At 35.9% G+C, this 14,546-nt stretch overlaps 1 protein-coding gene across 1 annotated transcript in view; it reads left to right on the plus strand.

Annotated features, from left to right (window-relative positions):
- LOC137643158 (chymotrypsinogen A-like) overlaps window positions 1-14,546 on the plus strand; it is a 107,527-nt gene that overhangs the window by 58,477 nt on the left and 34,504 nt on the right. The window lies entirely within an intron of this gene.

A 14,546-nucleotide genomic window follows, 5' to 3' on the forward strand; every position in this document is an offset into this window, starting at 1 on the left:
TATATATATATATATATATATATATATATATATATATATATATATACCTATATATATATATATATATATATATATAGATAGATAGATAGATAGATAAAGTCATTATCATCAGCCGTTGGTGGTCCGCTGTAGGACAAAGGCCTCAGACAAGTCCATCCACTCTCGTCTGTTTATGGTCTTTCCATGCCAGTCTATTCCAGAAAATTTTCTTAGCTCGTCAATCCATTGTCTCTTACTTTCTCTGCTTTGGTTGTAATCTCTAGGGACCCATTCTATTGTTCTTTATGCCCATCTATTATCTAGCATTCTCAATATATATCCTGCCCATGTCTATTTCTTTTTCTTACATGTCAGAATATCTTCTACTTTAGATTGCTCTCGTATCGATGTCTCTCCTTTTTTATCTCTTAGCGTTTCTCCTATCATTATTCTTTCCATAGCTCTTTGAGTTGTAACTAGCTTATGTTGTATTATTATTATTATTATTATTATTATTATTATTATTATTATTATTATTATTATTATTATTATTATTTGCTAAGCTACAACCCTAGTTGGAAAAGCAGGATGCTACAAGCCCAAGGGCTCCTACAGGGAAAATAAATCAGTGAGGAAAGTAAACAAGGAAATAAACTACAAGAGAGATAATGGGCTAATAAAAATATATCAAAACAGTAACATTTATACACTATATTAACTTTAAAAAGCAGGAAGAAGGGAAATAAGATAGAAAAAAAGTGCCTGGGTGCACCCTCAAGCAAGAGAACTCTACACCAAGACAATGGAAGACCAATGTACAGGGGCTATGGCACTATCCAAGATTAGAGAACAATGGTTTGATTTTGGAGTGTCCTTTTCCTAGAAGAGCTGCTTACCATAGCTAAAGAGTGTCTTCTACCCTCACTAAGAGGAAAGGAGCTACGGAACAATAATAGTGCAGTAATTAACCTCTTGAGGGAAGAAGAGTTGTTTAGTAATCTAAGTGTTGCCAAGTGTATGAGGACAGAGGAAAATGTGGAGAGAATAGGCCAGACTATTCTATGTATGTGTAGGCAAAGAAAAAAAAAAGAGCCGTAACCAGAGAGATGGATCCAATGTAGTACTGTCTGCCCAGTCAAAGGACCCAATAACTCTCTAGCAGTAGTATCTCAACGGGTGACTGGTGCCTTAGTCAACCTAGGCGTTAGTAAGACTCCAAGTTTCAGATACATGAGTTAGTACTGGTATGACCATCTGATTAGATACTTTTTTCTTTAGAGAAAGTGGTATTTTATCTTTCATAATTTCATCTTGTTTGCCTAAAGCTCTACATCTCATGCTTATCCTCTTTTCATTTTGGTCTTGTGTTCTGGCGAAACACTTACTATCTGTCATAACTTCTTAGATTCATTATTTAATCTCTTAACTTCCTTCTATAACCCTTTTTTGTTGACTCAATGCATTTTTATTGAACCTTTTCTTAGTTTTACTTATAAACAATTTCAATCCTGCATTTCTTCCTTCTCTATCAAAGTCTTCTTTGATCTTTAGCAATTCCTCCCATGATTCACTAAATAGACCTGTGTGATCTGCAAATCTAGAACTGTTAGAGTATTCACCATTAATATTAATTCCAGCAGTTCCTCAATCAAAAATCTTAAATACTTTTTATGCACAGTGTGAATAACTTAGGGGAGATGGAGCCTCGCTTTATAAATCCTTTTTCAATCGACTTTTTCTCACTATCTTTATATATTTATAATATTGCTGTACTTCCCGTATAGATATCTTTAAATGTTTTGACATAATTTTCATCCATTCCTTATCTTTGAAGGGTTTTCATTACTCTTGAAGTTTTGACAGAATCAAAAGCTATCTTATATTCTATAAATGCACAGGGCTGTTTTATGCAATCTTGTTAATAGGCATGCTGTATGACACACACGATAGTGATACCATCATATTCCCACGTAGTTGGAAAATGCATGAAGTTTCTAGACTAAGATTTACTTTTTTTTAATGTTGTGAGAGGAGATGGGCAGAGTTAACTGAGAGAGTTGCCTCGCAAGCAATGATAGTACTTCCATATTGTCAAGTTGGTAGCCTTGACACCGCTAGAGCCATGCCCCCAAGCTACGAGAATGATTTAGTAGAAGGTTCTAGAGTGAATTAAGATGATATATAAGGACCTAACAATGCACAGGAGCTGAAGAGATCAAGCCTAACCCTCAGAAGAGCCATTGTCTGAAAGTCCTCTCCAGCATTTATTCTGCAACTAAGTATCTCCTCTCCAACGTGCATAGTGTTTTCCTCTCCAACGTGCATAGTGTTTTCTCTCAAATGTGAATAGTTTTTGTTCTACATTAGAATTTCTGTGGTTTAAGTTAATAGAAGTGCCGCTTGTATGTGAGTCCCGATATATTATAGAAATTAATTGATTTTTGTGACTGGCCCTGTGAGATTAGGTTGAACAGTGAAATGTAATTATTTTGATTAACCGTTCGGTAATCTTGAGTGAGCTTAAGGACATAGGAGTAACAGTTAACCCTTTTACCCCCAGGCTCTTTGGAAATTTCCAACCCTTAACCACCAGGGGGTTATTTTTTCCCAGCACATTTTGCAGTATATTTTTTTTGAATTGCTCTAACAGCCTTAATTTTTGTCATAGAGAGATCAGGTTGGTCTCATTCTCTTGGAAAATGCCTGAATTTTCTCAAAAAAATTATCAAAAATATGAAAAAAATAATTTTTATAGCATTTTTTTGCAAGGACGTACCGGTACGTCCATGGGGGTAAAGGGATGGGTTTTGTGAAACGTACCAGTACGTCCTTTGGGGGTAAAAGGGTTAAGTATATATAAGTGTAATTCTGATTTGTTTATATAAGTGTTATAGTGTCATTTATTCATTGATTGTCAAAATGAAATATTTTTATAAACTAGTTTCTGGTGAAAAAAGTGTTTGTATAATTTTGTAGAAGTGTCTCTCTTTTTGTCTTGGTCTAAGATTTAGTTCAGATTTAAGTTTCAAGTGATTTGATTATGGTGTTAATTTTGAATTATTAATATTCTATCCAATATATTTATTTTTTTAAAGTGTGTATAATTTCAATCACTAATACTTTTTCAGTGCTTTGCTTGTATTCCCTGACTAAAATCCGAAGTAAGAGGTTCATTTATGAATTGTTCCAGTTAAAAGTAGAGTATTCATACAATTTTTTTTGAGCTCAGAGGTTTTCTATTGTGTTCTAAGTTATAATGCTCGGGAATTTATGTAATTCGCTAGTCATAATATATATATTTTATATATGTATATATATATATATATATATATATATATATATTTATACATATATATATATATATATATATATATATATATATATATATATATATATATATATATATATATATATATATACATATATCTATCTATCTATATATATATATATATATATATATATATATATATATATATATATATATATATATATATATATATAGTGATGCCTCAGGATACGAAAGTAATCCGTTCAGAATACGGTTTCGTATCCTGATTTTTTCGTATCCTGAGTCGCGTTTTACATGTAAATAGCCTAATCCGTTCTAAGCCTTACGAAAAGACACCTTTTCTTTCATAAACACGCTAAACTGTAGTAATAAACATGCAATGCAGCCATTTCTATCATTCAATAATTAATCCAACCGTTAAAAACAGCCTAATCCATTCTAGAAACCACCATGAGATTATTCAATAATGTAGTTATAGCCTAGTTATCCCCTCCAAGCCCTAAGAAAACGGTCCGTTTTCTTTACTACTGTATAAAAGTTACGGTACTGTATGTAAAGCATTTGGATCAGTGAAGGTGTATTGTTACCTGTACGTACACCTAAATTGAGGATTGATACCCTGAAAAAAAGGTTACAGTTAATTAACAAAAAAGTTGAAACTTACCTTTTGATTGAGATGATGTCCGATAGCGAAGTCGCGGCAGAGGAGGATGGCATAAGGCAGAAAACGTAACAAGTGACAGACTACGTACAGTAATTTACACACTTAACACATTAACACTTAAACTTTACGAAATAAAAAAATGGCAGAAATAATTAACACTTAACATTACGTATGGAAAACTATAAAATGAAAAAAAAAATTACTTTAAAACTTAACGGTAACATAAAACTTAAAAGTTAATTTTTTTTTTTTGCTTTTTTATAACTTTACATTTTTCATATTTTCTAAATTTCTTCTACTTCTTCATCACTTTCTTTTTTCTGTTTCTTTTTTTTACTTTCACCTTCTAATTCTTCATCACTTCCTCTTTTCTGTTTCTTTTCCTCACTTTCACCTTCGTCTTGGCCTATTAATACTGCTGGCCTCTTTAATAAGAAACTATCCATTGAAGCTTGTTTCTGTCTACTTTTCAACACATTTCTAAAATGCGTTAGGCAAACGTCATTGCAGTGTTGAAGCGCACGGTTGGTATAAACTTTTTCTGGATGTTCCTTTTCGACGTAGTCTGCCATTTTATGGAAACCTGCGAGAATTTCCTTAATGTCTGCTGTTTTCAAAGGTGTAACCTCCTCCTCATCACCGTTAGAGAACTGCTCTTGAACAACACTCATTTGCATCGTCTCCAACTCCTTCAGGTCGTCCGTCGCCAACTCCTCGTGGTGCTCCTCGATAAGTTCATCTATATCCTTGGCGCTAACTTCCAGCCCCATGGACGTACCAAGATGTACGATGTCAGCCACCTCAGACTGCTGAATGGGTTCAGGATCGTCAACGATCTCGGCTTCGCCTCCAGGCTTTCCAAACCCCTCGAAGTCTCGTGCAGAGACAACATCAGGCCACAGCTTCCTCCAAGATGAGTTCAGGGTACGCCTCGAAACTTTCTGCCAAGCGAGATCGATGAGTTTGAGGCATATCACGATATTAAAGTGATCTTTCAGAATTCGCGCAGAGTGAGGTTTGTACTTTCTGTGACTTGGAAACATCTCTGGAAGAGATGCTTCGTGTACAATTTTTTAAAATTAGAAATAACTTACTGGTCCATTGGCTGGAGGAGAGGGGTGGTGTTAGGCGGTAGATACAGGACCTTTATGAAGGAATACTCAGCCAGAAGATATTCCTCAAGGCCAGGAGGGTGAGCTGGAGCATTGTCCAACGCCAGCAGACATTTCATAAGGAGGCGCTTTTCTTCCAAATATTTTCGGACAGTCGGACCGAAGCAGACATTCACCCAATCAATGAAAAGTTGCCTCGTTACCCAGGCTTTAGCATTCGCCCTCCACATCACGGGAAGGTTCTCCTTGATGACTTTGTGGGCTTTGAAGGCTCGGGGATTTTCAGAATGGTACACCAGCAGGGGCTTTATCTTGCAGTCCCCACTGGCGTTTGTGCAAAAAGCAAGGGTAAGTCTGTCCTTCAAAGGCTTATGTCCGGGTAGCCTCTTCTCCTCCGCCGTGATGAACGTCCGACGAGGCATTTTATTCCAGAAAACCCCAGTTTCGTCACAATTGAAAACTTGCTGCGAACTGTAGCCTTCCTGCAGAGTGAAATCTTCAAACGTTTTAACAAAGTATTCGGCGGCCTTCGAGTCCAAGCTGGCTGCCTCCCCATGTCGTACCACTGAATGAATACCAGTCCTTTTCTTGAATTTCTCGAACCACCCCCGAGAAGCCTTGAACTCTGGGGGTTCCTGCTGGGATGTTTCTTCTCCTGCCCCTTCTTCGACCTGAGAACGCACGAGATCACCGAAAATGGCGGAGGCCTTCTGGCAAATTGTAGTCTCAGTGATGGTGTCTCCTGAGATCTCTTTGTCTATGATCCACACAAGAAGCAGCCTCTCCATCTTGTCATGCACGTGGGTTCTCTTGTTGGAGAAAATAGTGATGCCCTTAGAAGGTGCCGCTGCTTTGATGGCTGCCTTCTGCTTCAGGATGGTGCCTATCGTAGATGGATTCCGGCCATACTCCCAGACTCGTACTTTTTCATGATTTCAAGTTTCGTCTCCATCGAGAGCATCATCTTCTTCTTTCCTTCGGCAACATTCTTGAGACCCATGGATACAGTATTAAGCTTAATACGTAATACACTACGTACGTTATATACAGTACTATGTATAGTAAACACTAATACAGTACAGTGCACATTAACGAATGTTTAAAAACGATAACACGTCCTTACGTCAAACAAGCGAAAGCACACAATGTCTGTTAACGATACCGCAGTCGGAACGAAAAGAGAGAGAGAGAGATGAACGCCCGTGCATAAGCAAGGTGGGATAGTTGCCGACCAATAGGAAAGCAGGATCTTATGGCGTCAGCTAGCATCTGAGTAGGGAGATAACCAATGGGTGAGCGGGAGGCTGTAAGTGAGTTTACCCAAGTTCAAGGTCTGGCGGCACGTGCTTTTTAAAATTACTCTCGGCGACGAGTTGGGATCTCGTAAGCTTTTCGTATCCTGAAATTTTATTCGTAGACTGGGGCATAAAAATCTTCGAATCGCTTTTCGTATCCTGAATTTTTCGTGAGCAGAAACTTTCGTATCCAGAGGTATCACTGTATATATATATATATATATATATATATATATATATATATATATATATATATATATATATATATATATATATATATATATATATATATATATATATATATATATATATATATTTATATATATATATATATATATATATATATATATATATATATATATATATATATATATATATATAGTATATATATATATATATAGTATATATATATATATATATATATATATATATATATATATATATATATATATATATATATATATATATATATATATATATATATATATGTTAGTATGGTACTGTTATGAACACACAAACCAATCAAATGTCTCTTCAATGTGTTATAATGTTTAGACCTGGTAGGTTACTTCCTGGTATGTACACGCACCATGGTTTCGTATATATATATATATATATATATATATATATATATATATATATATATATATATATATATATATATATATATATTATTAGATGCCCATAGATTCTTTATTTTAACATTTAGGGCTTATATATATTATTAGATGCCCAAAAAATTATTTATATTTTAAATGTTTTTAAAACGCAAATGATCTAGAGTCTCTTCAACTACATATTACTAGCGTACTAACTGCTTTTCGTGCACAACACTTTTCCAAGACAATTGTACTCCTTTGAGCGAGTGAAGGGGCCAATTTCAAACAGCTTTAAATTGCAATAAATAAGGAGTTTTGTCTGGACATGGCAAAACATTCTGTTTGATCTCCATCTTATTTTTCCTTAATCTACGCCAAACAAAGATGTTAACGGCAATAAATATCATCACTGTAACGCTGATTGCTGCTAGTAACACGTAGAAACGAAGATCTGCATAAGTCTGTGACGGGTGGTCCATCTCGGTTAATTTCATCAACCGCTTAGCAACTCGTGCGTTGTATGGGAGAGGTAAAGATGGAATTGTAGTCGACCATGTGAAATTCGCGAAGTAGGCCCGTTCTCTGATGATAGTGTTGATTCCTCGGACCGTGTAATTCGTGGACGTACCGATGAAACCATCTGCTGCAACGAAGATTTGGGAATAGGACGTGGATCCGTCCGGGCATGATACATTGAAGCCGGCCTTGTCGTATCGTATCCACGAGCCGTTGTTCAGTCTGCAATTGAACTTATTATCGTCAAAGGGATAAAGTTTTTCAGACAATTTTCATGTGTATGGGAGAGAGCACCGTTTAGCACTATACCTAACTCGCATGAATCCATTGAGTTTTTATGGAATTCAAAGGAGTCAGTTGTACATATTTTTTTATTCATTGCGTCTGAACAGTGGGTTAATTGATTTAAGTCTTTAATGACCGTATATGTTTCCTCGTCTGGGGAAATCAATACGTATCCTGTCAAACTGGATATTACTGGGTTTGAGTTATTCGTCATGAAAGTCGGAAATGGTGATATCCTGTAAGATTACCAGGCATCGGGAGAATCAAAGGGAATTGTAATCATAATCCTGTGATTTTCAACGCTTACTGTAATTAGGCTGTAATAAAATTCTAACCTACGTGTGTCTAACAAAAGAATATAACCTAATTTCTCCCGTCCGTTCTCCACAATTAACGTTAAGTCTCTTATCGGCAACAAATGCGGTGACAGTACACCTTTAGTCGCTAACGTAATAGCTTCCACATAGTCTTTTGATTTCTCAATGAAATGTGCAATTCTATTATGGATATGATCTATTTTTGAATTATAATACGTTAACGTTGCCAACAAATCTTGTACTTCCATAATCTGACGGATATTACTAGAATTTTCGTTCACCAAACTCATAATTTGATTGATTGAAGCTAACTGATTCCTTAGTGCTGATAAAATCAATTCATTTTCATGAGTCAAAAACTCAATTTTCTTATTTTGATTACTAATCTTAAGACAATTGGAAATCCCTAAGCCTAAACTTGCAACAGATCCAAAGATGTTTAGTGCAGCAAAAATAAACGGGTTACGTTTTTCAAGGTTAGTGGGTCTTACTGTCCACATCAAAAGGTCACGAGCCAAAGATTCTGCCTCGTAAGTCTTATTTTGCAAGTCATCGGATAGCATCTCTGCAACTTTTAGTGTCTGTGCAAGCGAACTCTCTGTATTAAAAGGAAAGTGTCTTCTATGCATTTCATTTAATGAAACAGCAAACCTTGAAATGGCGCTCTTTAAGCTAGTGACGTCATTCTCTGGCAGAAAAATTGCTTGCATGCGTACTTCTATAACTATGTTACTTGATGTAATAAAAACGTCTTCTTGTCTCTCTACTTTAGTGCCCTATTTAAAATCTATACTTTTAGTTTTAGAGTTCTTCCCACACGAGAAAAATGTCTGAGTGAACAATATCACTCCTAACAATAAAAACTTCATCTTGGAAACCTGTAATGAGAAAAATATATGTAATTACTCCTGTATTAAGAAGAAAAAAATGTTAACATATAAATTTCATAGATAAAAAATAAAAGAAAATTCCCTCACTTCCTTCTCTCTTATTTTAATTTCTTATGTGAGCCAATGGTACAATTCTCTCATCAGTGGGTTGGGATACGTTTTGAACTCTAAATCTATTGGCTGTTAATGTTTCCAAAATGCTAAATGGGCCTTCAAACTTAGGTGTTAGTTTATAATTGAGTCCTTTACGTACATTTACCTGTATGTATACATTATCACCCACGGTATATGTTTTAGTTGGCTTCGCTATTTTATCATGATTCCTTTTCATTATGATTTGTGATTCTTCTAAATTCTTTCGAAGGCTATCAAAACGACTTTTGCTTGCATTTATACATTCTTTTAAAGGATTTGATAAATTAGTTGTAGGCGTTAATACATGGAAAGGCGTTCTAACTGGGGTACCATACAATGCCTCGTGCGGCGACATTTTAATTGATATATGATATGAGTGATTCAGAGTACTTAGTACCGCAGGTATTGCAATATCCCAGTTGGGGTCTGATCCCCCTAGTGTTAATCTTAACATGTTTAAAACCTTCCTATTTGCTCTTTCCACTAGCCCATTCGACTCTGGGTGATAGATCATGGTATAGATTTTCTTTATGCTAAGGAATTCACACAATGAGGTAAGGAAGTGATTATTAAATTCTCCACCCGAGTCTGAGATTATCATGTGGGGGATTCCATGTTTACAAATGTAACACTCGTAAAACTTCCTAGCGTATTCAATCGCAGTTTTAGTTTTAAGCGCTATCAGGTCTATGTATCGAGTTAAAGCATCTACAATTAATAAGAGGTGCTTATTTCCTCTGTCTGACTCGTAAAATCCTGTTAATAAATCTAAATGTATCCTTTCAAAGGGTTGATTGTGCACGGGATAAGCCCCTAGGCTAACAGGTGTTTTCGTGTGCCCTTTGTCCTCCTGACAAGTGCGACAATTATCTATGTTTTTTTTTATATCTGTAAGCATCGTATGCCAATAAAACAATGATTTGGCTTTCTGTGATATTATGGAGAACCCCGGGTGTCCACTACCTGGTCGTTAGTCACATGTGGTGTATTGCGGGTTTTCCTTATCACAGATCTACACAGAATATTGTCTTTGATTATATAATTCTGCTGCGTATACTTTATATATTCCCTTTCCTTACGATTTCCTTCCAAAGCATTTATAATTTTTTCTAATTTCTGATCTTTTCTTTGCTCAGTCTGTAATACTTCAGCGCTCCAGCCCAGATCTTCTTGTTCAGATACAGTTTTAACAATAGGCATGGATGTTGATATATCTATTAATTCAGCTAAAGGCTCTGTACAAGATGACACGGGGTTGCATGATAACGCATCAGCAATGATATTTGCTTTCCCTGGTAAATACCCGATTCTCGCGCCAAAATCTTGGATGATCAAATGCCACCGAGTTCGTTTGGGGCTGTGACTAAAGCCTTTAAAGAAGTCGGTTAGTTGTTTATGATCAGTAAGAACCTTGATGGGATAACCGTATATTATGAACTTAAAATGCACTAGTGAATTAACAATAGCTAGTCCTTCCTTGTCTATTACTGCATACTTACTTTCGGAAGTTCTCAGTTTTCGAGAATAAAAAGTTATCGGGAAAAATTGTTTTTCACATTGCTGAAGCAATACCCCACCTACTCCTAAGTCTGACGCATCTGTTGCAATGAAGAATTCCTTACCGAAGTCAGGAAATTTTAAGATAGGAGAACTACACAGTTCATCTTTTAAGCTATTAAACGCCTGTTGATGCTGCTCAGACCATATGAAATCTACGCCCTTCTTCGTAAGATCAGTTAGGGGAGTGGCTATTATTGAATAATTGCATATAAAACGCCTGTAATATCCACTACACCCCAGAAATTGCTGTATTCCCTTGACATTAGTAGGTATCGGAAAGTTACGGATAGCTGACACCTTATCGTGGACTACTTTAAGACCTTGGCTAAACACCATAAAACCCAAATAGACCAATTCTGATTTGAAAAATTCACACTTACTAATCTTAACCCTTAAGTTATGTTGTCTTACACTTTGTAGTACTAGTTCTAGTTTACGTAGATGTTCTTCTAAGGTATTGGAAAAGATTACAAGGTCGTCCATATAGGCATGCAATATATCCCCTAGCAGGTCTCCAAACACTATGTTAATCATTCTTGTAAATGTTATGGGAGCACAACGTAAACCAAAAGGCATACGTAAAAATTCATAATGTCCATTGGCTGTGCTGAAGACTGTGTATGGGATACTATTTTCTTCTAATGATATGTGGTGAAAGCCTTTAAGTAAGTCCAAAGTGGTAAAATATTTATTCTGACCTAACAAAGATAAAATATCATCAGTACATGGCACTGGGAATCGATCAGGGATCGTTTCCTCATTCAAGCGACGGAAATCTACGCAGATACGCCATGTTCGATCTTTTTTCGGTACAACTATTAATGGAAAATTATAAGGGCTGTTCGATTTCCTAATGACTCCTTCTAGCATTTTACCTACTTCATCATTTATCTCATTCTGGAATTTCATAGGGAGTCTGTACGAGGGTACATAGATAATTTTCTGCTTGTCCTTTAACCTTATTTGATGTTCTATGACATCCGTTTTACCTAAGGATCCATCCGTAGAGGAAAAAACATCATGATATTTAGTTAAAAGTCCAAAAAATTTCTGCTGAATTTCCTCTTCTTGAATGTCTTTATTGATTTTATTTTTAATAAATTGCAACTGATTGAGCGTGATTGATTTCAGCGACGGTAAGAATACGATGTTTATAAACTTCTACATCCAAGATATGTTGATTCTTGTGAATTACTAAAGTGGTATTTAAATGATTACAGACTTCAATATTACATTGTTGATGTGAGCCTACTGTATAAATATCTTGTGTGACGGACAATCCGTTAGTTTTCAAAGTGTCAGAAAGGAATAATATTTCAGATCCCGGTAACGTTTTCTTTATTTGCACTATTAAATTCGAAGGTATGTTCGGCTCGATAGATTGCGTGCAAGATGATATTACAAGTGAACGGTAATTCTGTTGGGTCGCGTATATTATTTCTTTATTAGTGAGACAAGTTATTGGTTCTTCAAAGTACGTCACTGTTTTATTTGTCGTCTTCTTTTTATCCAAAACTGATTTTAAGGTATTAGAAGACTTATAGAATTTTCCTTTGATATACACGCCGTGCTTGCCAGGGGCTAAGATAATGTTTTGATTACCCATAGACGGGTATCCTATAATTACAGCTGGATACATATCAATGTTCTGTACACCAACAAAGGTATCGGCAAACGTGCGCTTACCGACCTTATACTGAACATGAGTTACGCCTATTACATTTAATTCATCATTTCCTATACCCGAGAGCCTTACTCCGGACTTCTCTATAGGGAAGTTTGAAAACAACAAATGATATGTCCTCAAATCCATGATATTACGTGGACTACCAGACTAAAAAAATAATGTAAAGGATCGTTGTTCTAAATTTACAGCATATAATGTTGGTCGTAACCCATTTTGACTTATTATTGTGTGAATTGGTTGCAAATCTACGGGAGCATGCACTAATTTATTTGATTCGGTCGTGTGTTTCGTAGGGAAATCTATTGCCTCACAATGATCTGATAAAACATTAAATGGATTATTTAACACTACTGATGTTGATTCAAATGACCCAACATCACTCTCTTCCCCACTGGAGTTAATTATGTGGTATTTGCTTTGCTCTGCACATTCTGAAAATTAGTCTGACCTTGCGAGTTCTGGCTAGACGGCACGGGATCAGTGTTATTTGAAGAACTGTTTGTTTGTTTTTGATTCTGAACTACATTGACGTTTGGCTGTTTCTTCTTATTGAACTGAGGATTTTTCTTTTTATTTCCATATGGAACTGACTGTGGAATTGACTGTGGATTTGACTGTGTATTTCTAGGATTCTGTTGTGTCTTACGCGAGTAGCACTGACTATATGAATGAGTTGAACTATTATGTAACGAATAGAATCTCGTTCTGCAGTCTGCAATCGAGTGACCTTGACGTTTGCAATTATAACACGTCATTCCTGCGACTTGACTATTATTAACTACGTTTACTTGTTGTGGCTTTGTTTCATTTTTTGCAAAAACTTGTGTAAACAAGGGATCAAGATCAGTACACTTAGACATGTGTTTCTTTATCTGTTTATATACGTCCAATTCTGTACTTGCTGGCGTTAACTTTTTATCAAAACACCGCACTAAAGCTTCAGGCAACATAAGTGCCATGCAAGTTAAATACATTAATCGTAAGAAATCTTTCACGGAGATGTTATCTCTAGTAACCCAAGTGGAATTACCTAAAATATCTTGATACTCGTTTAGCCTATCGGCAATGAGAGCTGCTCTCTCTATAACATAAAGCCGAGTCATAGTGGCTTGATTAAGTGTATTTCTTAATGTTAAAACTACATCCAAGGCTTCCTCACCACCATAGACCACACATAGCCTAACTTTGAAATCGTCCCATGTAACTGCCTCTTGAAACGAAACTCCCCTCAAATACGCACTCGCATCTCCTTTAGAAAAGTCTATAAAACTTTTAGCTTCTTGTAATTGTACAAATGGGTCTATAATTTGTTTAGCATTTAAATGGGCGTCGACGGAAGAAATCCACGACTCAACATTCTGAGGTAAGAAGCCATTGACTCGACCTTGAAAAGGAAGGATAGCTGATCGGGGGTTAACTAACGTAACAATGGGAGCGGGGATGGGGTTAATCGGGCCGGGGGTGGGGTTACTTGGACTTACAGGAGGTGTCATGTTGACTTTAACTTGTTTTTTATCTCTTCGATTCCTTGCAATCCTATCAAAATCTCTATATGAATACAGACGTCCACTGCGTAAACGCATTAACACTGTTCAATAAAGATTATAACATAATCCCCCAATACAATGATACTAATATAAAGATATTTCCCAAGAACTTCTGAAAGGAAACGGAATTAGCACAGAGAGAAAAAAAATTCTAGACGAGAATTCGAAGTTGAATACAGTTTCCTTTAATGAAAGAAAAAATGAAGATTAGCTAACAACTCACCCCAGCAATGATGGATGATTGACTCGTGATAACTACACTTCACTGTCTAAAACTGAAATGAATAAAGAAATGTACTTAGCTTGGGTTTATATGGGCGAAGGGTGATGTCATCATTTCCTCTCTCTCTCACTGCCTTGCGAGAGTTTTGATGTTTGGGTGAATGTTTTCGGTCCGATTTCCCGTTGTAATGTTGAACGTAGTGTTTCCTGGATATGATTCTCGAATGTTTAATAAACGTTGAATATCAGTCCTTCGTTTTCTTAAGATGTTGATTGAAGATCCAGTTCCTCAGTTTGTATAACATTTATTTGTTGGTATTCAATGTGTTCATTTTTTTGGTGGACGTAGATACTTCGTCAAAATTATAGATTCATTACTCTTGATACTAAAGTTGATTTAGGTTAAACGCTGCCACCAATTGTTAGTGTGGTACTGTTATAAACACACA

Source organism: Palaemon carinicauda, chromosome 6 (genome assembly GCF_036898095.1).
Source record: "Palaemon carinicauda isolate YSFRI2023 chromosome 6, ASM3689809v2, whole genome shotgun sequence".
NCBI lineage: Eukaryota > Metazoa > Arthropoda > Malacostraca > Decapoda > Palaemonidae > Palaemon > Palaemon carinicauda.